Source organism: Nycticebus coucang, chromosome 9 (assembly GCF_027406575.1).
Source record: "Nycticebus coucang isolate mNycCou1 chromosome 9, mNycCou1.pri, whole genome shotgun sequence".
NCBI classification, from domain to species: Eukaryota; Metazoa; Chordata; class Mammalia; order Primates; family Lorisidae; genus Nycticebus; species Nycticebus coucang.
Genome location: NC_069788.1, coordinates 128,832,878 through 128,856,081, shown reverse-complemented (window position 1 = coordinate 128,856,081; position 23,204 = coordinate 128,832,878). Strand labels below are relative to the sequence as shown.

The 23,204-nt window shown below is 42.7% G+C and overlaps 1 pseudogene; it reads left to right on the top strand.

Moving 5' to 3' along the window:
- Positions 1-684: 684 nt before the first annotated feature.
- On the top strand, positions 685-2,819 carry LOC128594805 (transketolase-like protein 2; annotated as a pseudogene).
- Positions 2,820-23,204: the final 20,385 nt, after the last annotated feature.

Genomic DNA, 23,204 nt, shown 5'->3' with positions numbered 1-23,204 from the left:
AAGGGAAAAGAAGGGAAGAGAGAGAAGAGCAGTGAGGAGGCAGAAGAGAGATGGAGAGAAGAGAGGAAAGGAAAAGAGGGGTGGAGCTGAGGGTGGGCCGGGAGGACGGAGAGAGTTTTTGTGAAAAGGGAAGAGGGAGGGAGAGAAGCAAGTGGCAATTACTATCAGCTGAGCTCTGAAAAGCTGGCACCTGTATTAGTTTGATACACAGTTATGGAGCATCTATTCCATGGCAGGTGTCAGTTAGACTGACACTGGAAAGCGCTGGGTCAGACAGGTGTTTGGTCTTATGGAGCATATATACACCTGGGGTACCAAACTTCACACACTAGGGAAAATGGGAAATTGTAGATACATGTACCTTATTTACAAAATAGTCATGACAAAATTCTACACAGTATTCTCTACATGCTGGTCACCTCTTTCTACATGCATATGGAATCTTCTCTCCCACTCACGGCAAACATGTTCCAAGGTATCTGTTATAATTTTCCTATGTATGTTGATTTTGGGGGCACCCTTGTAGATTGGGGAAAGAACAAAATTTATTAAAGGACATAAATTAAGTTGCAGATAAATTCATAGTTCACTCTATTTTTACCTTATTCCTCTTGTTTCTGTAAATTCTATCCATAAATCGAAGTAAATATTATAGAAAAAACTACTCTATTTCTGAGCAAAAAAATGGTGAGTGTGGCACTGGGCTGTGCTACATGCGGTTAGAGCCATTGTTTTTGCTAATCCTTTCTCTGCCTTTTTCACTTGAGCTTTTGATCAGATCCGAATGGAAGCCATCTCTCCAATCAATATCAACCTTGTTGGTTCTCACTGTGGAGTATCCATAGGTGAAGATGGGCCCTCCCAGATGGCCCTGGTGGATCTAACCATGTGCCGAAGCATTCCCAATTGCACTATTTTCTATCCAAGTGATGCCCTCTCCACAGAGGATGCTGTTTATCTAGCTGCTAGCACCAGGGAAATGTGCTTCATTTGGACCAGCCAACCGGAAACTGAAGTTATTCATATGCCACAAGACAAGTTTGAGATTGGACAGCCCAAAGTGGTCCGTCACAGTGACAATGACAAGGTCACAGTTATTGAGGCTGGAATTACTCTACATGAAGCCTTAGCAACTGCTGACAATCTTTCTCAACAAGCTATTGGTATCTGTGTCATTGGCCCATTTAATATTAAACCCCTGGATGCTGCTATCTCCAGTGCAAAAGCCACAGGTGGTCGGGTTATCACAGTGGAGGATCACCACAGAGAAGGTGGCATTGGAGAAGCTGTACATGGAGGATCACCACAGAGAAGGTGGCATTGGAGAAGCTGTACGTGGAGGATCACCACAGAGAAGGTGACTTTGGAGAGGCTGTATGTGGAGGATCACCACAGAGAAGGTGGCGTTGGAGAAGGTGTACATGGAGGATCACCACAGAGAAGGTGGCTTTGGAGAGGCTGTACGTAGAGGATCACCACAGAGAAGGTGACTTTGGAGAGGCTGTATGTGGAGGATCACCACAGAGAAGGTGGCGTTGGAGAAGGTGTACATGGAGGATCACCACAGAGAAGGTGGCTTTGGAGAGGCTGTACGTAGAGGATCACCACAGAGAAGGTGACTTTGGAGAGGCTGTATGTGGAGGATCACCACAGAGAAGGTGGCGTTGGAGAAGGTGTACATGGAGGATCACCACAGAGAAGGTGGCTTTGGAGAGGCTGTACGTAGAGGATCACCACAGAGAAGGTGGCATTGGAGAGGCTGTATGTGGAGGATCACCACAGAGAGGGTGGCTTTGGAGAAGGTGTATGTGGAGGATCACCACAGAGAAGGTGGCTTTGGAGAGGCTGTACGTAGAGGATCACCACAGAGAAGGTGGCATTGGAGAGGCTGTATGTGGAGGATCACCACAGAGAGGGTGGCTTTGGAGAAGGTGTATGTGGAGGATCACCACAGAGAAGGTGGCATTGGAGAAGGTGTACATGGAGGATCACTACAGAGAAGGTGGCTTTGGAGAGGCTGTACGTGGAGGATCACCACAGAGAAGGTGGCTTTGGAGAGGTTGTACATGGAGGATCACCACAGAGAAGGTGGCATTGGAGAGGCTGTACATGGAGGATCACCACAGAGAAGGTGGCTTTGGAGAGGCTGTACGTGGAGGATCACCACAGAGAAGGTGGCATTGGAGAGGCTGTACGTAGAGGATCGCCACAGAGAAGGTGGCTTTGGAGAGGCTGTACGCGGAGGATCACCACAGAGAAGGTGGCGTTGGAGAAGCTGTACATGGAGGATCACCACAGAGAAGGTGGCTTTGGAGAGGCTGTACGTAGAGGATCACCACAGAGAAGGTGGCATTGGAGAGGCTGTACGTGGAGGATCTCCACAGAGAAGGTGGCTTTGGAGAGGTTGTACGTGGAGGATCACCACAGAGAAGGTGGCATTGGAGAGGCTGTACGTGGAGGATCACCACAGAGAAGGTGGCTTTGGAGAGGCTGTACGTGGAGGATCACCACAGAGAAGGTGGCATTGGAGAGGCTGTACGTGGAGGATCACCACAGAGAAGGTGGCTTTGGAGAGGCTGTACGTGGAGAATCACCACAGAGAAGGTGGCTTTGGAGAGGCTGTACGTGGAGGATCACCACAGAGAAGGTGGCTTTGGAGAGGCTGTACTTGCAGCTGTCTCGAGGGAGCCTGACATCCTTGCTCATCAGCTGGCGGTGTCCAGCGTGCCTCAACGTGGGAAGCCTGGTGAATTGCTGGAATGTTTGGAATCAGCGCTGGATGCATCGTATCAGCTGTAAGATATACTTTAATGAACTAAAATAAGTTCATTTCTTAAAAAGTCAAGCCTGTTGAATTTGGTCTTAAAGTACTGATATTTTTATGTTAACTTCATGCTTGTTATCAAAACCATTGTTTTATATTTGTAAGGTTGTTGGGTTTTTGTTTAAAGCAAAGTCATTCAACACCTTTCTTCATTCTTAATTCAGAAATTCAGATTTACCTCTCTGTTAATCTGTGACTGTATACACAAATGTCACTTGATCGTAAAAGTGGGTTGTTAAATTTTAAGTAACATAGTAGGAAATAAAACAACCAACTAATTAATACAAAGGTTTCTGATAAGGCTACAAATAATTGGGCTGGGCATCAATGTAGAGGTAACTTTATTATTAAATGAGTGTGATTTACTTCTAAGTTAAGAACATTTAAATTGCAGTTCAATATCCTAGGTTTTGAAGCAAATTTGAGTTTTCATATAATGCCTTTCTGTATCTGCAGTTTTCCAGATAATATTTGATTGCAGTTGCCTTGAAATTTCCTCCTGAGTTTCCTTTCATTTCCTTTCTACAGTTTAGAGGCTGTAGAGCAGTTTTGAAAGCCCTTATAAGGTCCCCACTGCTTGTGGTAACTCTTAAGTGAAAATGGAAATTCTTCTGGTCTACAAACTATACACACTGTTTTGTAAAGATTGAGAAATGTTTAATTTCTCGGGTGGCCAAACCAGATTGCTTAACCTGATTATATTCATCTACTAAGGATACTAATGTCAGGATAATAAAGTATTAAAAAAAAAAGGGGGTGGTGGTGGTGCCTGTGGCTCAGTGAGTAGGGTGCTGGCCCCATATACTGAGGGTGGCAGGTTCAAACTCAGCTCCAGCCAAACTGCAACAAAAAATACCCGGGAGTTGTGGCAGGCCCCTGTAGTCCCAGCTACTTGGGAGGCTGAGGCAAGAGAATCGCCTAAGCCCAAGAGCTGGAGGTTGCTGTGAACTGTGACACCATGGCACTCTACCGAGGACGACAAAGTGAGACTCTGTCTCTAAAAAAAAAAAAAAAAACTACTCTAGACTTTTTGAGAGAGAGACGATCTTGCACTGTTGCCCAGACTGGAGTGCAGTGGTGTGTTCGTAGCTGACTGTAGCCTCCAATTCCTGGGCTGATGCGATCCTCCTACCTCAGACTCCCAAAGTGCTAGGATTCCAGGCATGAGCCACTGTACCTGACCACCCTCTACTAATATATACCATTGTCTCAGAATATGTTTCCAATTTAACTATATCTGTATTGTTGCTTTCTTAATTAGGGAAATAAATGCTTTTGTATTACCTCATGTCTGCAAGAGTTGATAAAATGGTATTTATTCATTTCCATGGAGTCTACTGCATCAGCCTATTTGCAAAAATTTTCATGAAAAATGTATAGGGGAAAAGAACTCAGAGTCAGGAATGGATTTTATTTTAAATCAGTGACTGGTATAGACACAGACAAAAATAATCTGAAATTAAATACAGAATGATGGATTTAGCATTAAGTGTATACACACACACACACACACACAAAAGGCATTTAAGTCCATAACAAAGGTAAACTTGTGCTGCTAAATAATTTCTAAAGTTTCCAGATAGGTTCCTTGCCTTTGGTGTCAAAAATATGAATCAGCTTTGTGTACCTACAACTTCCCTTTAATTTACCAAACTATAGGGATGGTAGTCAGAATATTTAACAACCAGTACGGCATGGACCCAGACACTGCCTTTCTACCTTAAGATGTATTTTTTCACATTCTGGCTGAATAAATATCCACCCTAATTATGGGAAAGCAGCAATGTACATAATGAACATGGAATGAAGTTTCTCCCTTCTGCTGCATGAAAAATTAAGCTTCTCCTTTGGAGGAAAGACAATGACCAATCTCATCCTTCAGTAGCATAGCTGACATGGTAAGGGGGAGAGAGCCTTCCTCCTGAACACACGCTCTGCTTTTGGAGAACCTCTTAACATTTCTAAAGTAACATGTTGGTACTTTGGCCATGGACACTATGTTGGGAAGATGTAGAGGGTGCAGTTGGAGAGGAATGTCAATCTGTTTGGTGCACGTGGAAACATCCATAGTCGTGCTGGGAGACTCAGGCCAGGAGGTGCGTATGAGGCTTCCTAACTGCTGCCTTCCCCGCAGAGAGGAGCTAAGTCTTGTTACGGTGGCTCAAGCCTTGTGAGTCCTCCAGGAGGCAGGGCTGCTTTTGGGGGGCTCTGCTGCTTGGTAGTCCCCTGCCCATCGCTGACAGTGAAGAGCAGTGTGGCAGCCTTGCCCTGAGAAGGGCCGAGTGAGCAGAGCTTTAGACCCCACAGTTATGAGGGGCTGGGTCACCCCACAGGTAAGCCACGTGCTAGTGAGAATCCTACATGGGTAGCAGAGAAGGAGCATGTTGAGTATGAGTTGAGCTGCAGTAGTGAGAATTATACTTCTTCACACTAACTCTCTTCTTATAAATTTCTCTAGGAAAAGAGACCAACCAGAAGGAAGCTATTCCCAGGTGATGTAAATGTTTTATACAAAGTGCATGGATCCTTGCAGCGCAAGGGATATTCCGTGGTGTCCTGTCCACACACTCCCTTCAGCTGCCAGAATTATGACCTGATGATGGCTCATAGCACAGCCCTCCCAGAGAATTGCCCTCAGATAAAAGGAACCTCTTCCCCAAGGGATCCTCACTCCCCAGGGGCCGCCCATACCCAGTGACTGGACAATGTGGGGGTGCACAAATCACGCCCTTTTACCTTAATTTGGGACAACTCAGAAAGACCATCCCAACTCCTAAGTTCCCTAATGGGTTAGCTGAGGTGTTTTTTGCAGTTTCATTACTGTTTGGCTCTTTTCCTCCCAATCCTGCTTTCTTTTTTTTGAGATAGAGTCTCACTATATCGCCCTGGGTAGAGTGCCGTGGTGTCACAGCTCACAGCAACTTCAAACTCTTGGGCTTAAGCAATTCTCTTGCCTCAGCCTCCCAAGTAGCTGGGACTACAGGCGCCTGCCACACACCCGGCTATTTTTTTTTTTGTTGTAGTTGTCATTGTTGTTTGGCAGGCCCAGGCTGGATTTGAACCTGCCAGCTCCGGTGTACGTGGCTGGCACCCTAGCTGCTGAGCTCCACTATTTTAATTTTTGAGACCATCCTGCAATACACATCCTGGATGTGTCTCTATTTCTGTGTCTTTCTCCTGGGAAATATGACATAAAGAGTTTCCCATTAACTATTTTAAAGATGTGTAAAAATGTGTGTTTGTGACACATTTCATCAAAAGTATGCTACAAATATTATCTGCTTGAGTTTATTTCAGCTAATTTGGCAAACTTCAGTAAAATAAATGCAAAGATTCAGCAACCGAATAATATTTGGTAATTAGACTTCAGTCGCCACAGACATTCTAGGCATGCTTTTTTGTGGCTTTATTTTTAAGTAGTTAATACAAGTTCAGTCAAATGAAACAAACTGCTTTAGTTCTTTTCATAACATTTGAGGTTGATGAAATAAATGCTAGTGATGATAACCTTTTGCTTTTCTATATTCTGAATTTTTTAAACCTAAGATTTGTAACCATGAAACACATTTTTAAGCCTATTATTTACAACCCCGTGTAGTTTGGATGGATTTGTGTACTATGACACGTTTCAGAATTCATTAAAAGTTACTTTGTTGACATTTTGTTTTTCTATTGGGAGGCTCTACATTAGATGTCTCTAGTGAAAACATATTGATGTTAAAGGGGACTGAGAAATAATAAATGATAAAGAAAAATTATAAAAAATTATAAAAGGTGTTTGGCATTTTATAACCTCTTTGAGATGTCATTCACAAACCAAATGATTTATCCATGAAAGTGTACAAATCAATGTTTTTCAGTATATTCAAGACTCATATAACCATGGCTACTATCTAACCACTCGTGTTGTAGCATGGATCAGGATTTCATTCTTTTCATTGCCAAATAGCATTTCATTGTATGGCTAAAACACATTGTTTTCACTTTTTAGTGAAACACAGTGTTGCTATGAACATTGTATATGACTTGGTGTGGACATCCATTTTCATTTCTTAGGGGAATATACGTAGGTGTGAAATTGCGGGGTCATACGTTATTTCCATGTTAACCTTTGGAGGAACTGCCAAATCACTTCCAAGGTGGCTCCACCAATTTGCATTTTCACCAGCAAAACACAAGCATGCCAGTGTCTCCACGTCCTCCTCAATACTTGTTACAGCCTAGTGTTTTGCTTTGTTTATATTTGCCACTCTAATAGGTATGAAATGCTATCTTACTGTGGTTTTGACTTGCATTTCCCTAATAATTAATAATGTTAAACATCAGTTTATGTGTTTGTTGGACATTTGTCTATCTTCTTTGGAGCAACGTCTATTAAATTTTTTCCCATTTTTAATTGGATTATTTGTCACTTGATTGTTGACCTGTAAGAGTTCTTTGAATATTCTGGGTATAATTTCCATAAGATGCCTGGATTGCAAATATTTTCTCCCATTCTGTGGTTGTCTTCACACTTCCCTAGTCGGGTCTTTGGTGTCCAAAATTTTTAATTTTGATGAAGCTCACTTTAACTTTTTTGGTCTGTTTTATTTTTGTGCTTCTGTTGGCATAGCTAAATGGGCCTAACCCAGGATCTCAGACATGTATATCTGTTTTCATCTAAGACTTTGAAGATTTTCAGCTGTTTTACTTAGGTCTGTTCGGAGTTAATTTTTATATACAGTGTGAAGTGGGAACCCAATTTTATTCTTTTGCATGTGGATGTCTAAGAGTCTCAGGGCCATTTGCTGAAAAGACTATTCTTTCCCCCATTGAATGAATTATCTTGAGATCCTTGTTGAAAATCAGTTGATGATAAATAGGAGGTTTCTTTTGGGACTCTCAGCTCTATTTTAGGGTGCATTTCACTGGTAGAATCCTGTTTGGAGTGAAGTTTCATTTCTTCTCCTCTTTAGTAAGGCTTCTAAGTGCTAGCTTCAAACATGAATTTCAAACATCAATGCAAGCTTCCTTCCCCAAGATTTGACCTGCACTTTGCCTTTTACAGTGAATGCAGTGTGTTGCTAATGTGCTATCTGTTCTAGCCAATACTTGTTTCTTGATTATTTTTATTTATATATTTTTATTTTTTAATTATGTCATATACACATCAATCATGAATACATTTACGCGTATGTGGGGTACAATGTGTTGTTTTTTAATACAATTCGACATGCTTACATCAAACTAATGAACATAGCTTTCACCTCATTTACTTGATTATTGTGTTAAGACATTTCTGTTCTACACTTGGTAGATTTGACTTGCACCCTGGCAATATGCTCCATACGTGTGGTCCTGACATTTACCCTCCCTCTATCAAACCTCCTCCCTTGCCTCCCTTCCCACGCCATTTCTCTCCTTCATCCTCGGGCTATAGTAGTGTTTTATCTTTCATAAGAAAATGAGAGAAAATATAAGTTGGTTTCATAGAAGTACTCAAGCATCTCAAGAATGGAGGGGAAAGTAGCCAATACTTGTTTTGATGACACAAGTAACGCTCTCTCTTTCTCTGCAGATGCCTGGGAAGTGAGCTTTTACACAAATGTGCCCCAAGCCAAGGGGACCCCCTGTGCCAAAAGCCATTCAAGGGGAATGCCATGGAGGGGAACGCAGTGTCTTCTTCTCTTCAGTGAGGCTTCTGAGAACAAACAAGCCATGCATGTTTGTTCTCAGTGAGAAGAGACATTTGCCAGTACTACAGCTTTTCACCAGCAGTATCTTGCTTGGATTGAAATGCTGTTTCTTCTTGTCTTTAGTAAGGCTCCTGAGAGCTAGCTGCAAACGTGCTTTCCAAATGTCCACAAAAGGTTCCTTCTCGGAGGTGTGGTCTGCACTTGACTTTTTATAGTGAATGCACTCTGTCAGTGTGCTATCTGCTCCAGCCAATATTTGTTTTGATCATGCAAGTATCTCTCTCTGAAGATGCCTGGGAAGTGGGCTTTTACTCAGTTGTGCCCAAAGGGGGAGCCCGTGTGCCAAAAGCCATGTAAGTGCATGCTTGTCAGTGAGAAGAGGTTTGGTTTCCACTGGTGCAGCTTTTCTCCGGCAGTGTGGCAGTGTCTCGCTTGTAGTGAAATGAAGCTTCTTCTTTTCTTCAGTAAGGCTTCCAAGAGCTAGGTGCGAATGTGGTTTTCAAGTGTTCACGAAAGCTTCCTTCCCTGAGGTTTGCTCTGTACATTGCTTTTATTGTGAATGCAGTCTGTTGCCAAGGTGCTGTCTGTACCAGCCAATACTTGTTTCCATTGCACAAGTAACTCTCTCTGAATGTGCCTGGCAAGTGAGCTTTTGGCCAAATTTCACCCTTGCTTGGAGTGAAATGCTGTTTCTTCTGTTCAGGAAGGCTTCTGAGAGCAAGCCAGAAGTCCACAAAAGCTTCCTACCTTGGGGTTTGATTTGCACTTTGCTTTTTATAGTGAATGAAGTCTGTTGCCAATACGCTATCTCTACTAGCTGATATTTTGTTTTAATGACACAAGTAATTCTCTCTCTAAAGATGCCTGGCAAGTCAGCTTTTGCCCAAATGTGCCATTTGGGCAAAAGCTGTGGGACCCCAGGTGCAACATGAGAACAAGTGCTTGCTTGTTCTCAATTAGAGGAGCCGTTTGCCAATACTCCAGCTTTTCACCAGCAGGGTCCCGCTTGGAGTGAAATGCTGTTTCTTCACGTTAGTAAGACTTCGGAGAGCTAGCCCCAAATGTGCTTTTCAAATGTCCAGGAAAGCTTCCTTCCCCAAGGTTTGATTTGCATGTGGTGTTTTACAGTGAATACAGTCTGTTGCCAATGTGCTATCTGTTCCAGCCAATACTTGTATTGATCACACAAGTAACTCCTTCTCTGACGATGCCTGGCAAGTAAGCTTTCACCCAAATGTGCTACCAGCCATGGGGACCCAATGTGCCAAAAAGCATTCAAATGCCTGCTTGTTCTCAATTAGAAGAGATGTTTGCCACTGCTCCAGCTTTTCACTGGTAGGATACTGCGTGGAGAGAAATGCAGTTTCTGCTTCTCGTCAGTAATGCTGCTGAGAGCTAGCTGCGTATGTGCTTTCCGAACATCCAGGAAAGCTTCCTTCCCGGAGGTTTCCTCCGTTCTTTGTTTTTCATAGTGAATGCAGTCTGTTGCCATTTTTCCATTGCTTAACATCTTTAGATAAATGAATTAGTGAGGATACAGCAGATAATCTATTGTATATCTGCACCTGCTAAGCCAGATTTTCTGGTGATCTTGGAAATTTTGTTGAAATTTTTTTAGTCTATTGCTAAAATTGCATTCTTAGCAACAGGAGTGTAAGAAGGAAGCATATCCTCAAAAGGATGTTGATTTTTACATCAGGAAGCTTTCAACTGCACAAAATTGAAACTGCTGCTCAAACTTGCCTGAACAATGAAGACAATATTCCTTTCACACTACTGGAAAGTCAACCTGCTTTTGCAACCAGAGTTCCTCTTCTGAACCACAGAACACAAAAAGTGATTTGAGAGACTGTTTTCTCAGCTCCCCCAAGGATAGTACATAGTACCACTCCAGATGCACGGGAGAAACATTAGTTTATTGCATATAACGTATGTCTTTGGGCTATTAGGGCTTAACTCTTCCATAAAAACTTTGGTTAAGAAAGGCTGGTTCCAAGGTAGTGTGAACTTCAGATTCAGTTTAGTCAAGAACTCTGTTCCATTTGGCAGGGGCAGGGAGGAAGGGAGAGAGAGAGAGAGAGATTTTTTATTCTGATCTCTCCCATGTGTAGAATTTATTTTCAAAGTGGTTTTCCTCTCTTGATTGATGGATGGGAGGAGTAGCAGCCAGGGAAAGGAGGCAGCTTTCTCCCTCACAACCACTGAACGCCCTTTGATGGCCAGTATTTAGGTATGTCCATCCTTAATCAATCTATGTGGTGAATGAAATTTAGACCAACCTGGGTGCTTCTTCATTATGAATTTGATACATCTGGGGAATGCGATACTTATCAGGTACATGACTGGCACGGGGGGGTCTCCCAGGACAACCTTTGGAAGAGGAGGGGAAATGCTGGCGGAGTCACAGCTGGCTAAGCCAGCACGGTGCATTAAGGGCCTACATGGAAAGACATCTCTTTTAGACTATCACAGGGTTTGACCCTTATATTTTGTCTACAATAACTTGAGAAAAAAACACACACAAAAACATTACTCTAAATTATTTCAATGAAACTAATGAGATCTCCTGCCACACAGATAAATACAGAGCATTGTATTGCTCTGTAACCTGTTTTTTACTCTTGTAACCTGTTTTGGCCAGATGACATCTAGAGTATTTGTCCTATTCTTAATTATATATGTATGTGTATATATATATATATTTATACACACACAATGTATATTATACATATGTATATATGTGTGTGTATATACATATACATTCATACACACACACACACACATATATATATGGTTAGAAATATTGCAGCAAAGGAGTTTAGCATGAATAGATTCTCCTGGAAAATATATTGGGGCAGAGAGTGAAGAAAAAAGTGAGGGTTTGTCTTATGGAGAAAAAGGAAGATTTTGGAAGGAGGGCCTGATAACTATATTTAAGTGTTAAAAGAGGACAGAATTTTCTTTGTTATCTACAGACAAACAAAGAGTTGGTGTTAAATAGAGGCAGAGTTTAGCTGTACATAAAGAGCTGTCTAGTGTACAGGTTGAACAGGGAGGAAATAGGTTTTCATGCACTGAGGATATTATAGTAGGTGCTCTGGAAGGATTCTGTAGGGCTGACTTAGATGACCTCTGATGTGCTGTGGTTTGTACAGCCATGTGGCAAATCTTAAAAGTATGTTGTGTTATTTCTTAAGCCATACACACATATCCTTGGCAAGAATGTTATTTCTCACCAAGTCATTTACACATTAATATGTGCTCTCTGAAAATAGAGCCTTACCCCATAGGAACCTATAGGGTGGGGCCCATACTGGGACAAGAGAACTTCTAAAGCCCTTATGTTAAGTGAACGCCAACTCCACCAGGATTCATCATTCTGGAAGCCATCTGGAAACTGTTCTGTTGACTCCTGAGGATCACCTATCTTTCCTAAATGCTTTCAAACCCATGTTTAATAACCTCCTAAAGAATCTTTCTAAGGCATGATAAAGATTATAGTCTGGGATTCACCTTTTTGAAAATCAGAATATTCATGGTCCTTACCCAGGAGTGAGTAATTACTATATTTACATACATGTGTCTATGCCTGTATATTTATATGTATACATCCGGATGTGAACAGGTGTATATATGACAATAATTACTTGTTGAATGAATCAATGGTGACAATTTAAGGGTAAAGAGAATTGATGTCAGAAGTTCTCAAAATAAAGAGATAAAAATAGAGAAAAGCATGTAAGGCTTTACATAATTTTACTATAATTTACTTGCCTTTACGTTTTCTAAAATGGAAATAAAGAAAAAGGAGAATATTGAGCTCAAATCTTACTAAGGTTATGATAAACATTAAAAATGCTTAATAAAATTTTAAAAAGAGGGCGGCACCTGTGGCTCAGTGAGTAGGGCCCTGGCCCCATCTACTGAGGGTGGCGGGTTTGAACCTGGCCCCGGCCAAACTGCAGCAAAAAAACCTGGGTGTTGTGGTGGGCTCCTGTAGTCCCAGGTACTCGGGAGGCTGAGGCAAGAGAATCGCCTAAGCCCGAGAGCTGGAGGTTGCTGTGAGCTGTGACGCCACGACACTCTACTGAGGGCAACAAAATGAGACTCTGCCTCTAAAAAAAAAAAAATTTTAAAAGAATTCCTAATATGAGCTTTCTTACTAGCAGAGCTCCAAAAAGTTAATCATTAGAGTTCATCCAGTAACTTGTTTGGAGAGTTGATGGGTTTTTTGTTTTTTGCTTTTGGTATGCTTTCGGGTATGTAGATTATACAGTTTGCAAGAAGTAAATATTCTTTGCAGATTAATAGTTCAATGAAATTAAACACACGAGAGGATAAGAGTGAGGTTTTGCTTCATCTTATTTCCCTCCCTTTATTTTTTCCTCCTTTCACTAGTGCCTCTTGCTATTGTAACAAATAACACCAGACAGTGATTTAAGACAACACATTTATTCTTCCTCTGTCATTTTAGAGGTCATAAATCTGAAATGAATCTTACAGGGCTAAAATCAACCTGTCTGCAGGGTTGATTTCTTCTGAAGGCCCCAGAGGAGAATCTGTTCCTTGCAGAGGCTGCCGAATTCCTTGGTTTATGGCCACGTCATCCCTATCCCTGCTTTTTTTGGTAAGGACCCTCATGATTACATCAGGCCCTCTTGAATAATCCAGGATGATCTTCCATTCTGAGATGCTTAACTTAATGGCGTCTGCAAAGTTCCTTTTACTGGGTAGAGGAACATAGTCACAGGTTCTGGGATTTAGGACATGGACCCCTTTAGGAGACTACAATTCAGCCCACCACAGCAAATAATGCATGTTTTTGAAATAATACATGCTAAATCATTTATTGAAATGAGGTAGATACATGTCATATTCCAACATCATCTCTTAGGAATATTATTTATCTCTTTGCTCACTTCCAGTTCCGTATCACCTAAATACCCACACAGTTCAGAGAAAGTATAAACTAGAAAAACCCAGCAGGTCAATTTCTAGCACTGACTCCTGTGTGGATTTGTGATATCAACTCAAGTATTTTGTACTAGCTCAGGAGGAAGAAAGTTGAGCATAGCCTGGAAGCTGGCATTTGTCTGAAAGAGCATCCTGACAGCTCCAGAGTGACACGTGAATCAGTTGGGTGGCACCCAAGTCTCAGCCTCACAGGGGTGCGCAGAATAAAGGGCATCCTGACAGCTCCAGAGTGATACGTGAATCAGTTGGGTGGCACCCAAGTCTCAGCCGCAGAGGGATGCACAGAATCACGGACGTGGACCTAGAAAGATCATTTCTTAATGACTTTAAAAAATCATTATCAAACTTTTTGTCCTATGAAAATTTTAGATCCCTATGCAGTTGTAAAAAAAGTAATAGAATAGTGAGATCCCACGTGCCTTTAACCCAGTTTTCCCCAATAGCAGCTTCTGTGGTACAATATTCCATCCAGAACAGGGATAGGAACAAGATACAGGACCTTTCATCACCTTCATGTTGTAACCTATGTCCTCACGTTGCCCTTTACAGCCACATCCACTTCCCTCCCACAATCTTAGCCCCTGACAAGCATGAGTCTTTTGTCCATTTCTATGATTTTTGTCATTTAAAGAATATTATATGAATGGGATTGTACAGGTTCATACTGGCTTTGTACACAGCATAGTTCTCTGGAGATTGGCCCAGGTTGTTACATGTCCTGGTAACTGGCTCTTGCTGGGAACAGTGGCGAGAGCCATTAGTCCCAGTTACCTGGGAGGCTGAGGCAGGAGGATCACTGGAGCCCAGAAGTTTGAGGCCACAGTGGACTATGATCATGCCTGTGACTAACCACTGCTGGGCAGCATAGCAAAATGTCATCCCAAATAAGAACAACAACAACAACAATAATAATAAATAATTGATTCTTTTATGGCTGAATAGTATTCTGTCATGTGGATGTGCCACCATTTAACCATTTATCTTTTGAAAGACATCAAAGTTGTTTTGTTTCCATTTGGGGTTATTATAAACAGAGCTCATATGAACACTCACATACAGTTTTTCTTGAGCATAAGTTGTTATTTCTCTGAAATAAATTCCAGAAGTTCAATAGTTGGGCTGCATAGTAATCGCATGTTCAGTTTTTCTGAGAAGCTACCAACTATTTTCCAGAATGGCTATACCATTTGACATTCTTACCAGTAGCAGGTGAGAGATCTGGATTTTTTTCCCTCCTTGCCAGTTTTTGGTTCCATCATTCTTTATTATTTTTGCTACTCTGATAGATGTGTAGTGACATCTCATAGTGGTTGTCATTTGTATTTCCTTAATAGCTAATGATGGGGAACATCTTTGCTTATGCTCATTTGCTTATTTTTTTATTATTTTTTTTTTGTAGAGACAGAGTCTCACTGTACCACCCTCGGGTAGAGTGCCTTGGCGTCACATGGCTCACAGCAACCTCCAAATCTTGGGCTTAGGCAATTCTCTTGCCTCAGCCTCTGGAGCAGCTGGGACTACAGGCGCCCGCCACAACACCAGGCTATTTTTTTTGTTGTTGCAGTTTGGCAGGGGCTAGGTTTGAACCCGCCACCCTCGGCATATGGGGCCGGAGCCCTACTCACTGAGCCACAGACACCGTCCCTCATTTGCTTATTTAAATTCCTGTCTCCAGAGCCCATCTGGTGTTGGTCAGTGTGAGGTGGGCGTGGCCGTGTGACAGATTAAGGCCTGTAAGCTCCGTCCCTGCCACAGCTGCCCACATACTCCCATTTCACATATTGGGCTTCTGAGCAATTTCATTTGAACAGAGCATTTGTTTAGAGGAAAAAAGTATGAAATAAACTTACTTCATCTATTTTACAAATTGCTGTGTAGAAAATGACTTCCAGACAAAACTACTTTCAGAAGTAGAAATAAATACATTCAAATATACTGTATTTGTATAAAATATATTCAAGAGCCAAGTATTTAAGCCAATGTTTTTCTTCCTTTTTTCTTTACAGTGAATGATTGCAAGCTGCTTCTTAATTTTTTAAAATATAATAAAGTATGTCTCACCGATTTTAAAATGGCTCAAACCTCCTTCATCAATAGTTCCTAGCAGTTTCCTTTCACACAGGACCAGCCCTCCATTGGACCGGCACTCCCGTTCGCTGGCTACAGGTCAGGTGGTGGCACAGCAGTGTGGAGGAATCAAAGGTGAAAACGCAATTTGGCTCTAACGCCTTAGATACAAACAACATACCTGTAACACAGAACAATGATACAGGTGAGACGCTTGCACTCCACCCGATTCTGTGACTCTCAGACTTGGTACTAGAATATAAAGCACCCGGGAACAGAGGCCACACCGACTCTTGCACGCCTTTGGAAGAGAGTTCCCTAGAGGTGTCCGTATTTTACTTCCCACCCCTCTCCCCACTCCCACGCTCCATCCCCCATACTCAAGCCCTATTGCTTTTTCCCTAAGGAAAGATGTTTTTTGAGTAAGGCTAAAAAATTGTCACGTTAAAAAAAAAATCTATCCCTTCTATACTTTTCTGAGCAATTTTCATAGCCCAGTGATGGGAGTGCCAGTCCCCAGGGCTCCTGTGAGGGACACGTCAGAGCATGGTGTAGCGAGTGTTGCTGACTTGCTCTCTTTTGTAACCCACTTTGCCTCATGAGGCCACTCGAAGTGACAGTCTGGTGAGGGATGAGAACCATATCCTCCCAGAGGACAGAAAAACAGCGCTCACTCCACCCAACTCCCGGGCAGCAGCGTGACCTCCCGCCTGCTTCAGGAGCCATCCGGGCCTGAGGCTGCCCACCCCGATGCGTGCCAGCAGCCGTCCCCCCAACTGGCCACAGCAGAACATGTCTCTCCTGTACTATCATCCATATTGATTCTTCTGTGGGAAATCTGTGAAAAGCCAAGGCTAGCCTGGTGAAAAGAAAATCAAAACAAAACAACATTTACATTTCTTCATTCCAGACATGTACCTCCCACAATGTCACTGTCCCCCCACAGCTAAATCGAGAGTGCTGAGTGGTCAGAGGCTCTCTGGAGAAGGTCTCCGCTGTTGGCTCATGCACTGTTTTCTTTTTCTCTGTGTGTGGTAGAAGGAATTAGTGGAGGTTAATCTCTTTTGGAATAATATATTTTACATTCCTATTGGACCTTGGGTCCAAAAGCACAAATAAATGTTTAGGAGTGTCTGCCTCAAGGTGGAACTGAGGCCTTCTGGCTCAGTGGGCCCTGGGGAGGAGCGTGGGCCTCCTCAGCTCATGCTTTGCTGGATCGGTCTCTCTAGATGCAGCCAAGACTCAAGCAAAACTGGAAGGGAGAGACAGGGTGCCGGCCAATTCCATCTTTCCCATGAAAAAGTTAAGGACATTCCCACTGTACTCATTTTAACACCATTCACAGGATCCAGAGCTGGCAAAGCATTTGCTCTTTTTTCTAGAGGAAATAAAAGGCCCTCGGACTTTAAAAAATGCAAGACTTGAGCCCATCCCCGAGTAATTATGGAATCAAGGCAATGATAGTATCCATCTGGTCCTGGCTCTTCTAAAACAAATTTGGCTGAGGGTTTTAGCAGAAAGCACTGTTGTTCTAAAGCAGAATCCTCTCAATTTGTGCCCAGATCTCAACGTAATCTTCACGCACCAACAGCCAGAGCAGTGAGACACTTGGAAAAGAATGGTTACCACTGGGATTGGGCTTTCACATCCGTTGTCTCATGTAATCTTCATAACCACCTCCCAGGAAGACACCAAATCCCAGTTTACATAGGTAGGAATTGATGGATAAAGTATGGCTAGTGACTTTCCTCAAGACCGAGGGCTGGAAAGTGACACACAGTTTGCCCCAGAGTTCTCACTCCCTCCCTCTCAGCAATCCCTCCGAGAAGCCCACCACAGATGACTGTGGAACTCAGAGAGACCCTCAGAGGTGAGGTGTGGGCATGAGGGCTGAGACAGAGGGGATCCACCCAGGAATCGTGGAGACGAGTTAGAAAGAAGAAGGTTACAGATGGGAAATGGGAAGAGGGTTAACCCAGAAAGGGCGGCGGGCTCTGCAGGGACACGGCAGCCAGGGAGAACAGGGCGAGGCCAGGGACAGCTAAGTGCTGCCAGGGGCTTGCACCACTGACTGGGGCTGAACCTGGAAAAGGAGGTGAGGACAGAAGCAGAGGTGAGAATTATGGCTCGGGAGCTATCTAAGCCACTCCAAAGGGGAAATACTTCTGAAGACTGAAGGAAACCAGTAAGCAGAGAGTGGAGTGACAAGGTTTGCATTTTCGCGGCTGCAGGCAGGGGCAGCGCCACCTCGCGGAGCTGCACCACCTGGCGGAACCAAGGGCCGCCTCAAACTTTGCTCGAGAGGCAGCGTGATTAAGAGCTTAGACAACTTCAGAGCCCTTCTAACATGAAGGATCAGGATGTTGTAAGGATGTAGGTCTCCTTTGAATGCAATTTTATTACTTTAAATTCTGTTAGGGCTGAGATCAAGTTTGATAAGCACCTTAACTTAGGCAAATAATGAAGGCAATAAAATATCATGCCATGGTGCCCAGGCTTCCAAACTTTTCCAGTTATTTCTCATAAACTTATTTGTACAGGAGTAGTTTCCCCTTAGGACAGACCATAATTTAAAAACTCTGTCTTCACCGCAGCCCTATAAATTACTGTTTCCCCTTAATGTTGGCAAGTAGTAGTTTAGTAAAACTGCAGACCTCACTAGGATGCTGAATGTGCATGTACTTCCCGAAGGGAAGTGAGACTTTTTTTTTTTTGCAGTTTTTGGGCGGGGCTGGGTTTGAACCCGACACCTCGGGCATATGGGGCCAGCGCCCTACTCCTTTACCTTTTTAGCATAGTATTTGAAGGAAGCATGAAAGCTATTAAATTCATAAATTAATTTACACAAATTCTAGTTTACTCTGATTTATCATATATTTTGCACAAAATGATTATTATATTTGCATTATCCACAAATAACTAAAATATATAATTAACAGTAATTTCTGCATTTTTAGAATAGAGCTTTATTATTACTAAATATTTTCAAGTTTACCTTTCTCACTTTTCCAATGCTGATTATGAAAAAGCCTTTCTATAATAAGTTATATCTAAGTATGTAGAAGATATTATTGGAGTTGCACCTTCTCTCTGAAACAGAATTTCTTTTAACCCTTTTCTTGTCACAGAAAAAATAGTTACACTGAACTAGGTGTAGTTTTCTTTAATTCAATTCTAGAGATATTTCAAACTAAAATGTATCAAAAAAATAGAAAATGTACAAAATGGCTAATTTAGCATATACAGTTAAACTGCTGCTAAAACAGTTAAAAAAAAAAAATCTGATGCCATGAATTTTAGCTTCTCCACGGCTGGAATCTGAGAATAGCTGCATCAAACTGTGGTGGCAAACATCTATAGAACTCTTCACAAATCTAACAGAAAGAAGTTTTCAGCAGAAGAAACACTGCAGTCGGATCTAAATTCAACTTCTAGCTCAGCTACTTATTAGCATTTGACTTCGGTCAACTTGACTTTCCTTAGTCACACTTTTCTTGTCTGAAAATTTGGAGATAAAGCAGTGTCCTCGTGAGGTCTTGTGGAGGGGGGCATTGGGGTTTGGTATTATGAGTGTTAAGCGCCGGCACCTGGGGCGCTTGAGCCTTGCGACCACCTTCCTTTACCGTCCCTGACTTCCTCCAGCCTCACATTGTGACCTCCCCAATAACCAACTGGGGGAGACATCAAGAGAACTTTTGCCAGAACTTAAGGGGCAAGTGCTGCCAACAGGCCACTGTACTTTGTTTACAAAGTGCAAAATGTGGAACTATTTCTATTTTAAAGACTTGACCCAAAATGTGTCATGAGAGACAATATTCTTGTTTCTATAGTTGTTCTCTTCAAAAAAGTCGACAGTAGGTGGCACCATTGATCCCTACACCAATGTCCTTCTAGCACAGTCCCTAAATATCCTTACTTAATTTGAAAATAAAAGGCTGAACGTAACTGATTCAAAAAGCAGTTGAAATACTCAAGAAAGTTGGAATGACCATACAGTCACTTGGTTTAACAACTCCTTTGCCATCCTGTCCAAGAACAAGCCTTGTGAGTAGTTCATTAGACTGTTTATCAAAACTATCAAAACAGTCACAGTTGCTCTGTGGCCTCGGGAAAGTGGTCCCTGTGGCCTGGTCAGCGGCACCTGCTCACCCCTCGGCTTCTCCTCGTTTTGAATCTCCACACTGTCTCTTGACAGTTCATGAAGGGTTTTCTTCTCAGTAACCTGGTTAGGCTCACAGGGTGGGTCTCAGAGACTGCTCACTTCCTGTCTCTTCACTTGGTGGGAAGTTCTGTGCTGCCCACCCCCTCAAGTTCATCCCTAGGTCTTGGCAGGTACCTCCAGGATTTTGAGCCTGGACTTCTTGTGTGTCCAGGCTTAGTCTTCCTTTCTGTCTGCTAGATGTCTTCACGCAGAAGTCTCACAGGTCCCTCAGACTCTTCAGAACCAAAGGACCCTGTCTGTCCTCATTCTCCCTGGCTCGTAACATCACTACTGTCCCCGCTGTGCAGGCTCAGACACTTCAATCTCTCTGTTGCCTCTGAGCTTCGAGCCGTTGCTGTATTCTGTGCCGTCTGCCTTGAGGAAGCCTTCCAGGTGACTCCTCATCTTCATTCTATACTTTCTGCCTGACCACCTTTGCCAAGGACCATATGTATGGCTTTCTAAAGCCTAAACCAACTACATCCCAGCTGCCAGCCTCCTGCCCAACACGGCTCTAATGAGCTGTTCCTCACTCAAGAATCTTTTCAATTCCTTATTTCTCAGGGATCTAAGTTCCAGCTTCTCATCCCACATCCAGGTTCACTGTAACACAGAGCCAAGCTGCTCTCTGCTACCTTGTATTTCTCTGCATTCCAAAGAAACCCTTGGAGCCAACTTTTTGTTGGGCACTGACTGCATTTTAGGCATTGTGTTGAACAATTTTAGGGGGATTTTGGGGACATAAAGTTATTCTATTTTTTTCCCAGGCAGGAATGCAGGGGCACAGTCAGAGCTCACTGAAGGCTCAAACTCCTGGCCTCAAGTCATCCTCCCATCTCGGCCTCCCACAGTGCAGGGATGATAGTACAAGCCAGTGTGTTTGGCCCGTGATGAACATTTTAAATACATCATCATCTAATCCTCACAACATATGGTGTTATTATTTAGCCCATTGTACAAATAAGAAAACTTGTAGACTTCAGGCAAAGCATTATGGTTAGTCAGTGGTACTCGGGGGAATTTAGTTTAGATCTGGACTCCCCACGAAGACCCTTTGCTTTCTTGCTTATCTGCCTTTATTTTTGTATCTTCTTTCATGTGCAATTCTATGGCGTATGTGGAGACATTTTTAAACCAAATCTTAGTCATCTGCCAAGACAACATGATAAACATTGCTTCTTTCTTGGGTCTCTCATGTCCCCGACTGCTGGTGCTTTGTCTGAGCACCACACACTGTATACACCTGGCCCGAGTGATCGGTAACTGTCCAGTCTTATTCACATACCTGGGCTGTGGGCTTTACAAAGAGAGTGACCCTGTCTTAGGCATATGGTTAGCGCCTGCACTGAGCACAAAGCTTGCCATATCCCAGATGCTCAGCATTGAAATAAATCGTCTCATAGCAAACAGACAAGATGCTGCATTAATGCTGGCAACGTAACGGCAAGACCTCCCTGTAGAACAATCCCCCGGTCTTCTCTGAAAATTGTGGTATTCTATCTAGCAATTAAACAGTTAAGTATGACACCAAAGAGGAGAGGGTGTCTTATGAAAGGGTGACTTTTAGACATCAAATACTTTGTTTGTAAGGTTTGTACATCTGAATAACATGGAAGGTTCCTTAGATGATCAGTGGAGACAGTTGCTGACTGATTGATTCTTCTGTAGGTCAAAGGTTCTTTTACCCAGCTCTTGTTTTGTGCAAGAGAACTAGAAATGATGTTGGCAACATAACGGATTATTCTCTAAAACCATAAGGACAAGACTAACCTATACCTTTCCTTGTGCTCATCAGTTATGAAATTTGGGGATGCTCTTTCCAACATTGAAAAAATAGTCACAATAAGATAACCTATATGAATCCTAGCCACACAAAAGTCTATGCAGCATTATTTTTAATGGTCAAAAAGTGGAAACAACCTAAATGTTCACAACTGATGAATGGATAACAGAAGTGGCAAAACCGTACAATGGAGAAATAAAAAGGAGTACAATACGAACATATAATGCATAAAATAAGGAACATAAAACACAGGTGCACTTTAAAAACATTATGCTGGCAAATCCATAGACATAGAAAGTAGATTAGCTGGTGTCTAGGGTTGAGGGCAGGTGATGGCGGGAAAAGCAGGAGTGAGTGTGGTGATGATGCCCAGCTCCGTGAACACACTGAACACACCGAAAGGCTCTGAATCACACACTTCAAATGAATGAATTGCATGGTGTGTGAATTATATCTCAAAAAAGTTATTTTAAAAGGGAGTCAAAATGATATCCAGGATTATTATGGGATGGGTAGATATGCTAGTCAGCTGTTATCCTAAGATAGATAAACATTCTGTTGGAGAAAGGAAATTCAGCTCTTCATAGGTACCACCAAACTTTCTCCTTCTCAAAGCAGGTTACAAGGAAGCAGATGAGTATGAAGAAAAAGGCATTTCATTCTTTGCTCAGTCTCCTGGGACATTTTACTTTTATCAAAGATTCTTCTTTGGTTTGGATCAGTAGGAGACACTTCTTCCAAAATATTTTTTGCTCTTCTAAATCTTGAAAAGGCAAAAGTGATTATTTTATCATTTGGATAATGACGAACTTATATTTTTAGCTTTTTATTAATTTTGAAAGGCGCTAAGCGCAAAAGAGCATTCTTTCCCAGCTACATATATGTGTTTTAATAAAAACAACTTTAAACTTGTCTAAGAGCCCTTAACAACTGGGCTCTCCATGGAGACCGTAAAATGTGCAGCTGTGGTGTTAATGACTATTGCGTGGTCCTGGCCAGCTGGGACTTGACACAACATTGGACCACAGAAACCCTGTAAGTGAACAGCATGGGAAACAGTCTATAAATAGGAAGAATACCAGTTATTCGCCAAAACACACAGACTCTGGTGTGACCACACAGAAGGGCGTAGAAACACCATCAAGATTTCTGACAAGCTGAGTGAACTCTGGACACCGACAGCAGTAAAGATATTATGTTCTCCTAAGCAGATGTTAGGAACCAGCTTAACCTTCATCTCTTCAGTGGGTTACTTTCCAGCTCTCCGGAAGTGGGAAGCTAGGCCTGGGAACCCCGGCTGCTAGCGAACAGGCTGCGGGGGCCCTGGCCCTTGTGCTGGGCTGCCTGTCTTTCTCAAAAGCAGTGCACAGGAGGAGGGGTGGACCATCCACTTGCTTCAGAGATGCTGGAAGGGTCTGGGGAGCTGGAAGGCCCTCCTGGCTGAAGTGCCCCAGCAGGGTTGTTTTTGCCCCTCACTGAGGATGGTGCAGGAGGCTGTTTGAGTTCCTCCTCCACTCAAGTGCTCTTCTCTTCCAAACATGCTTCACTTGATTCTCCTGTCCCTTGGCACATGCTGTTTCTCTTAGTCAGAATTTCCACCTTCTTTGGTAACATCCTACGCATCCTGTCAAACTCACCTTCTCCGAGGAGCCTCCCCAGGTCCCTCAGGCCACGTTAGTC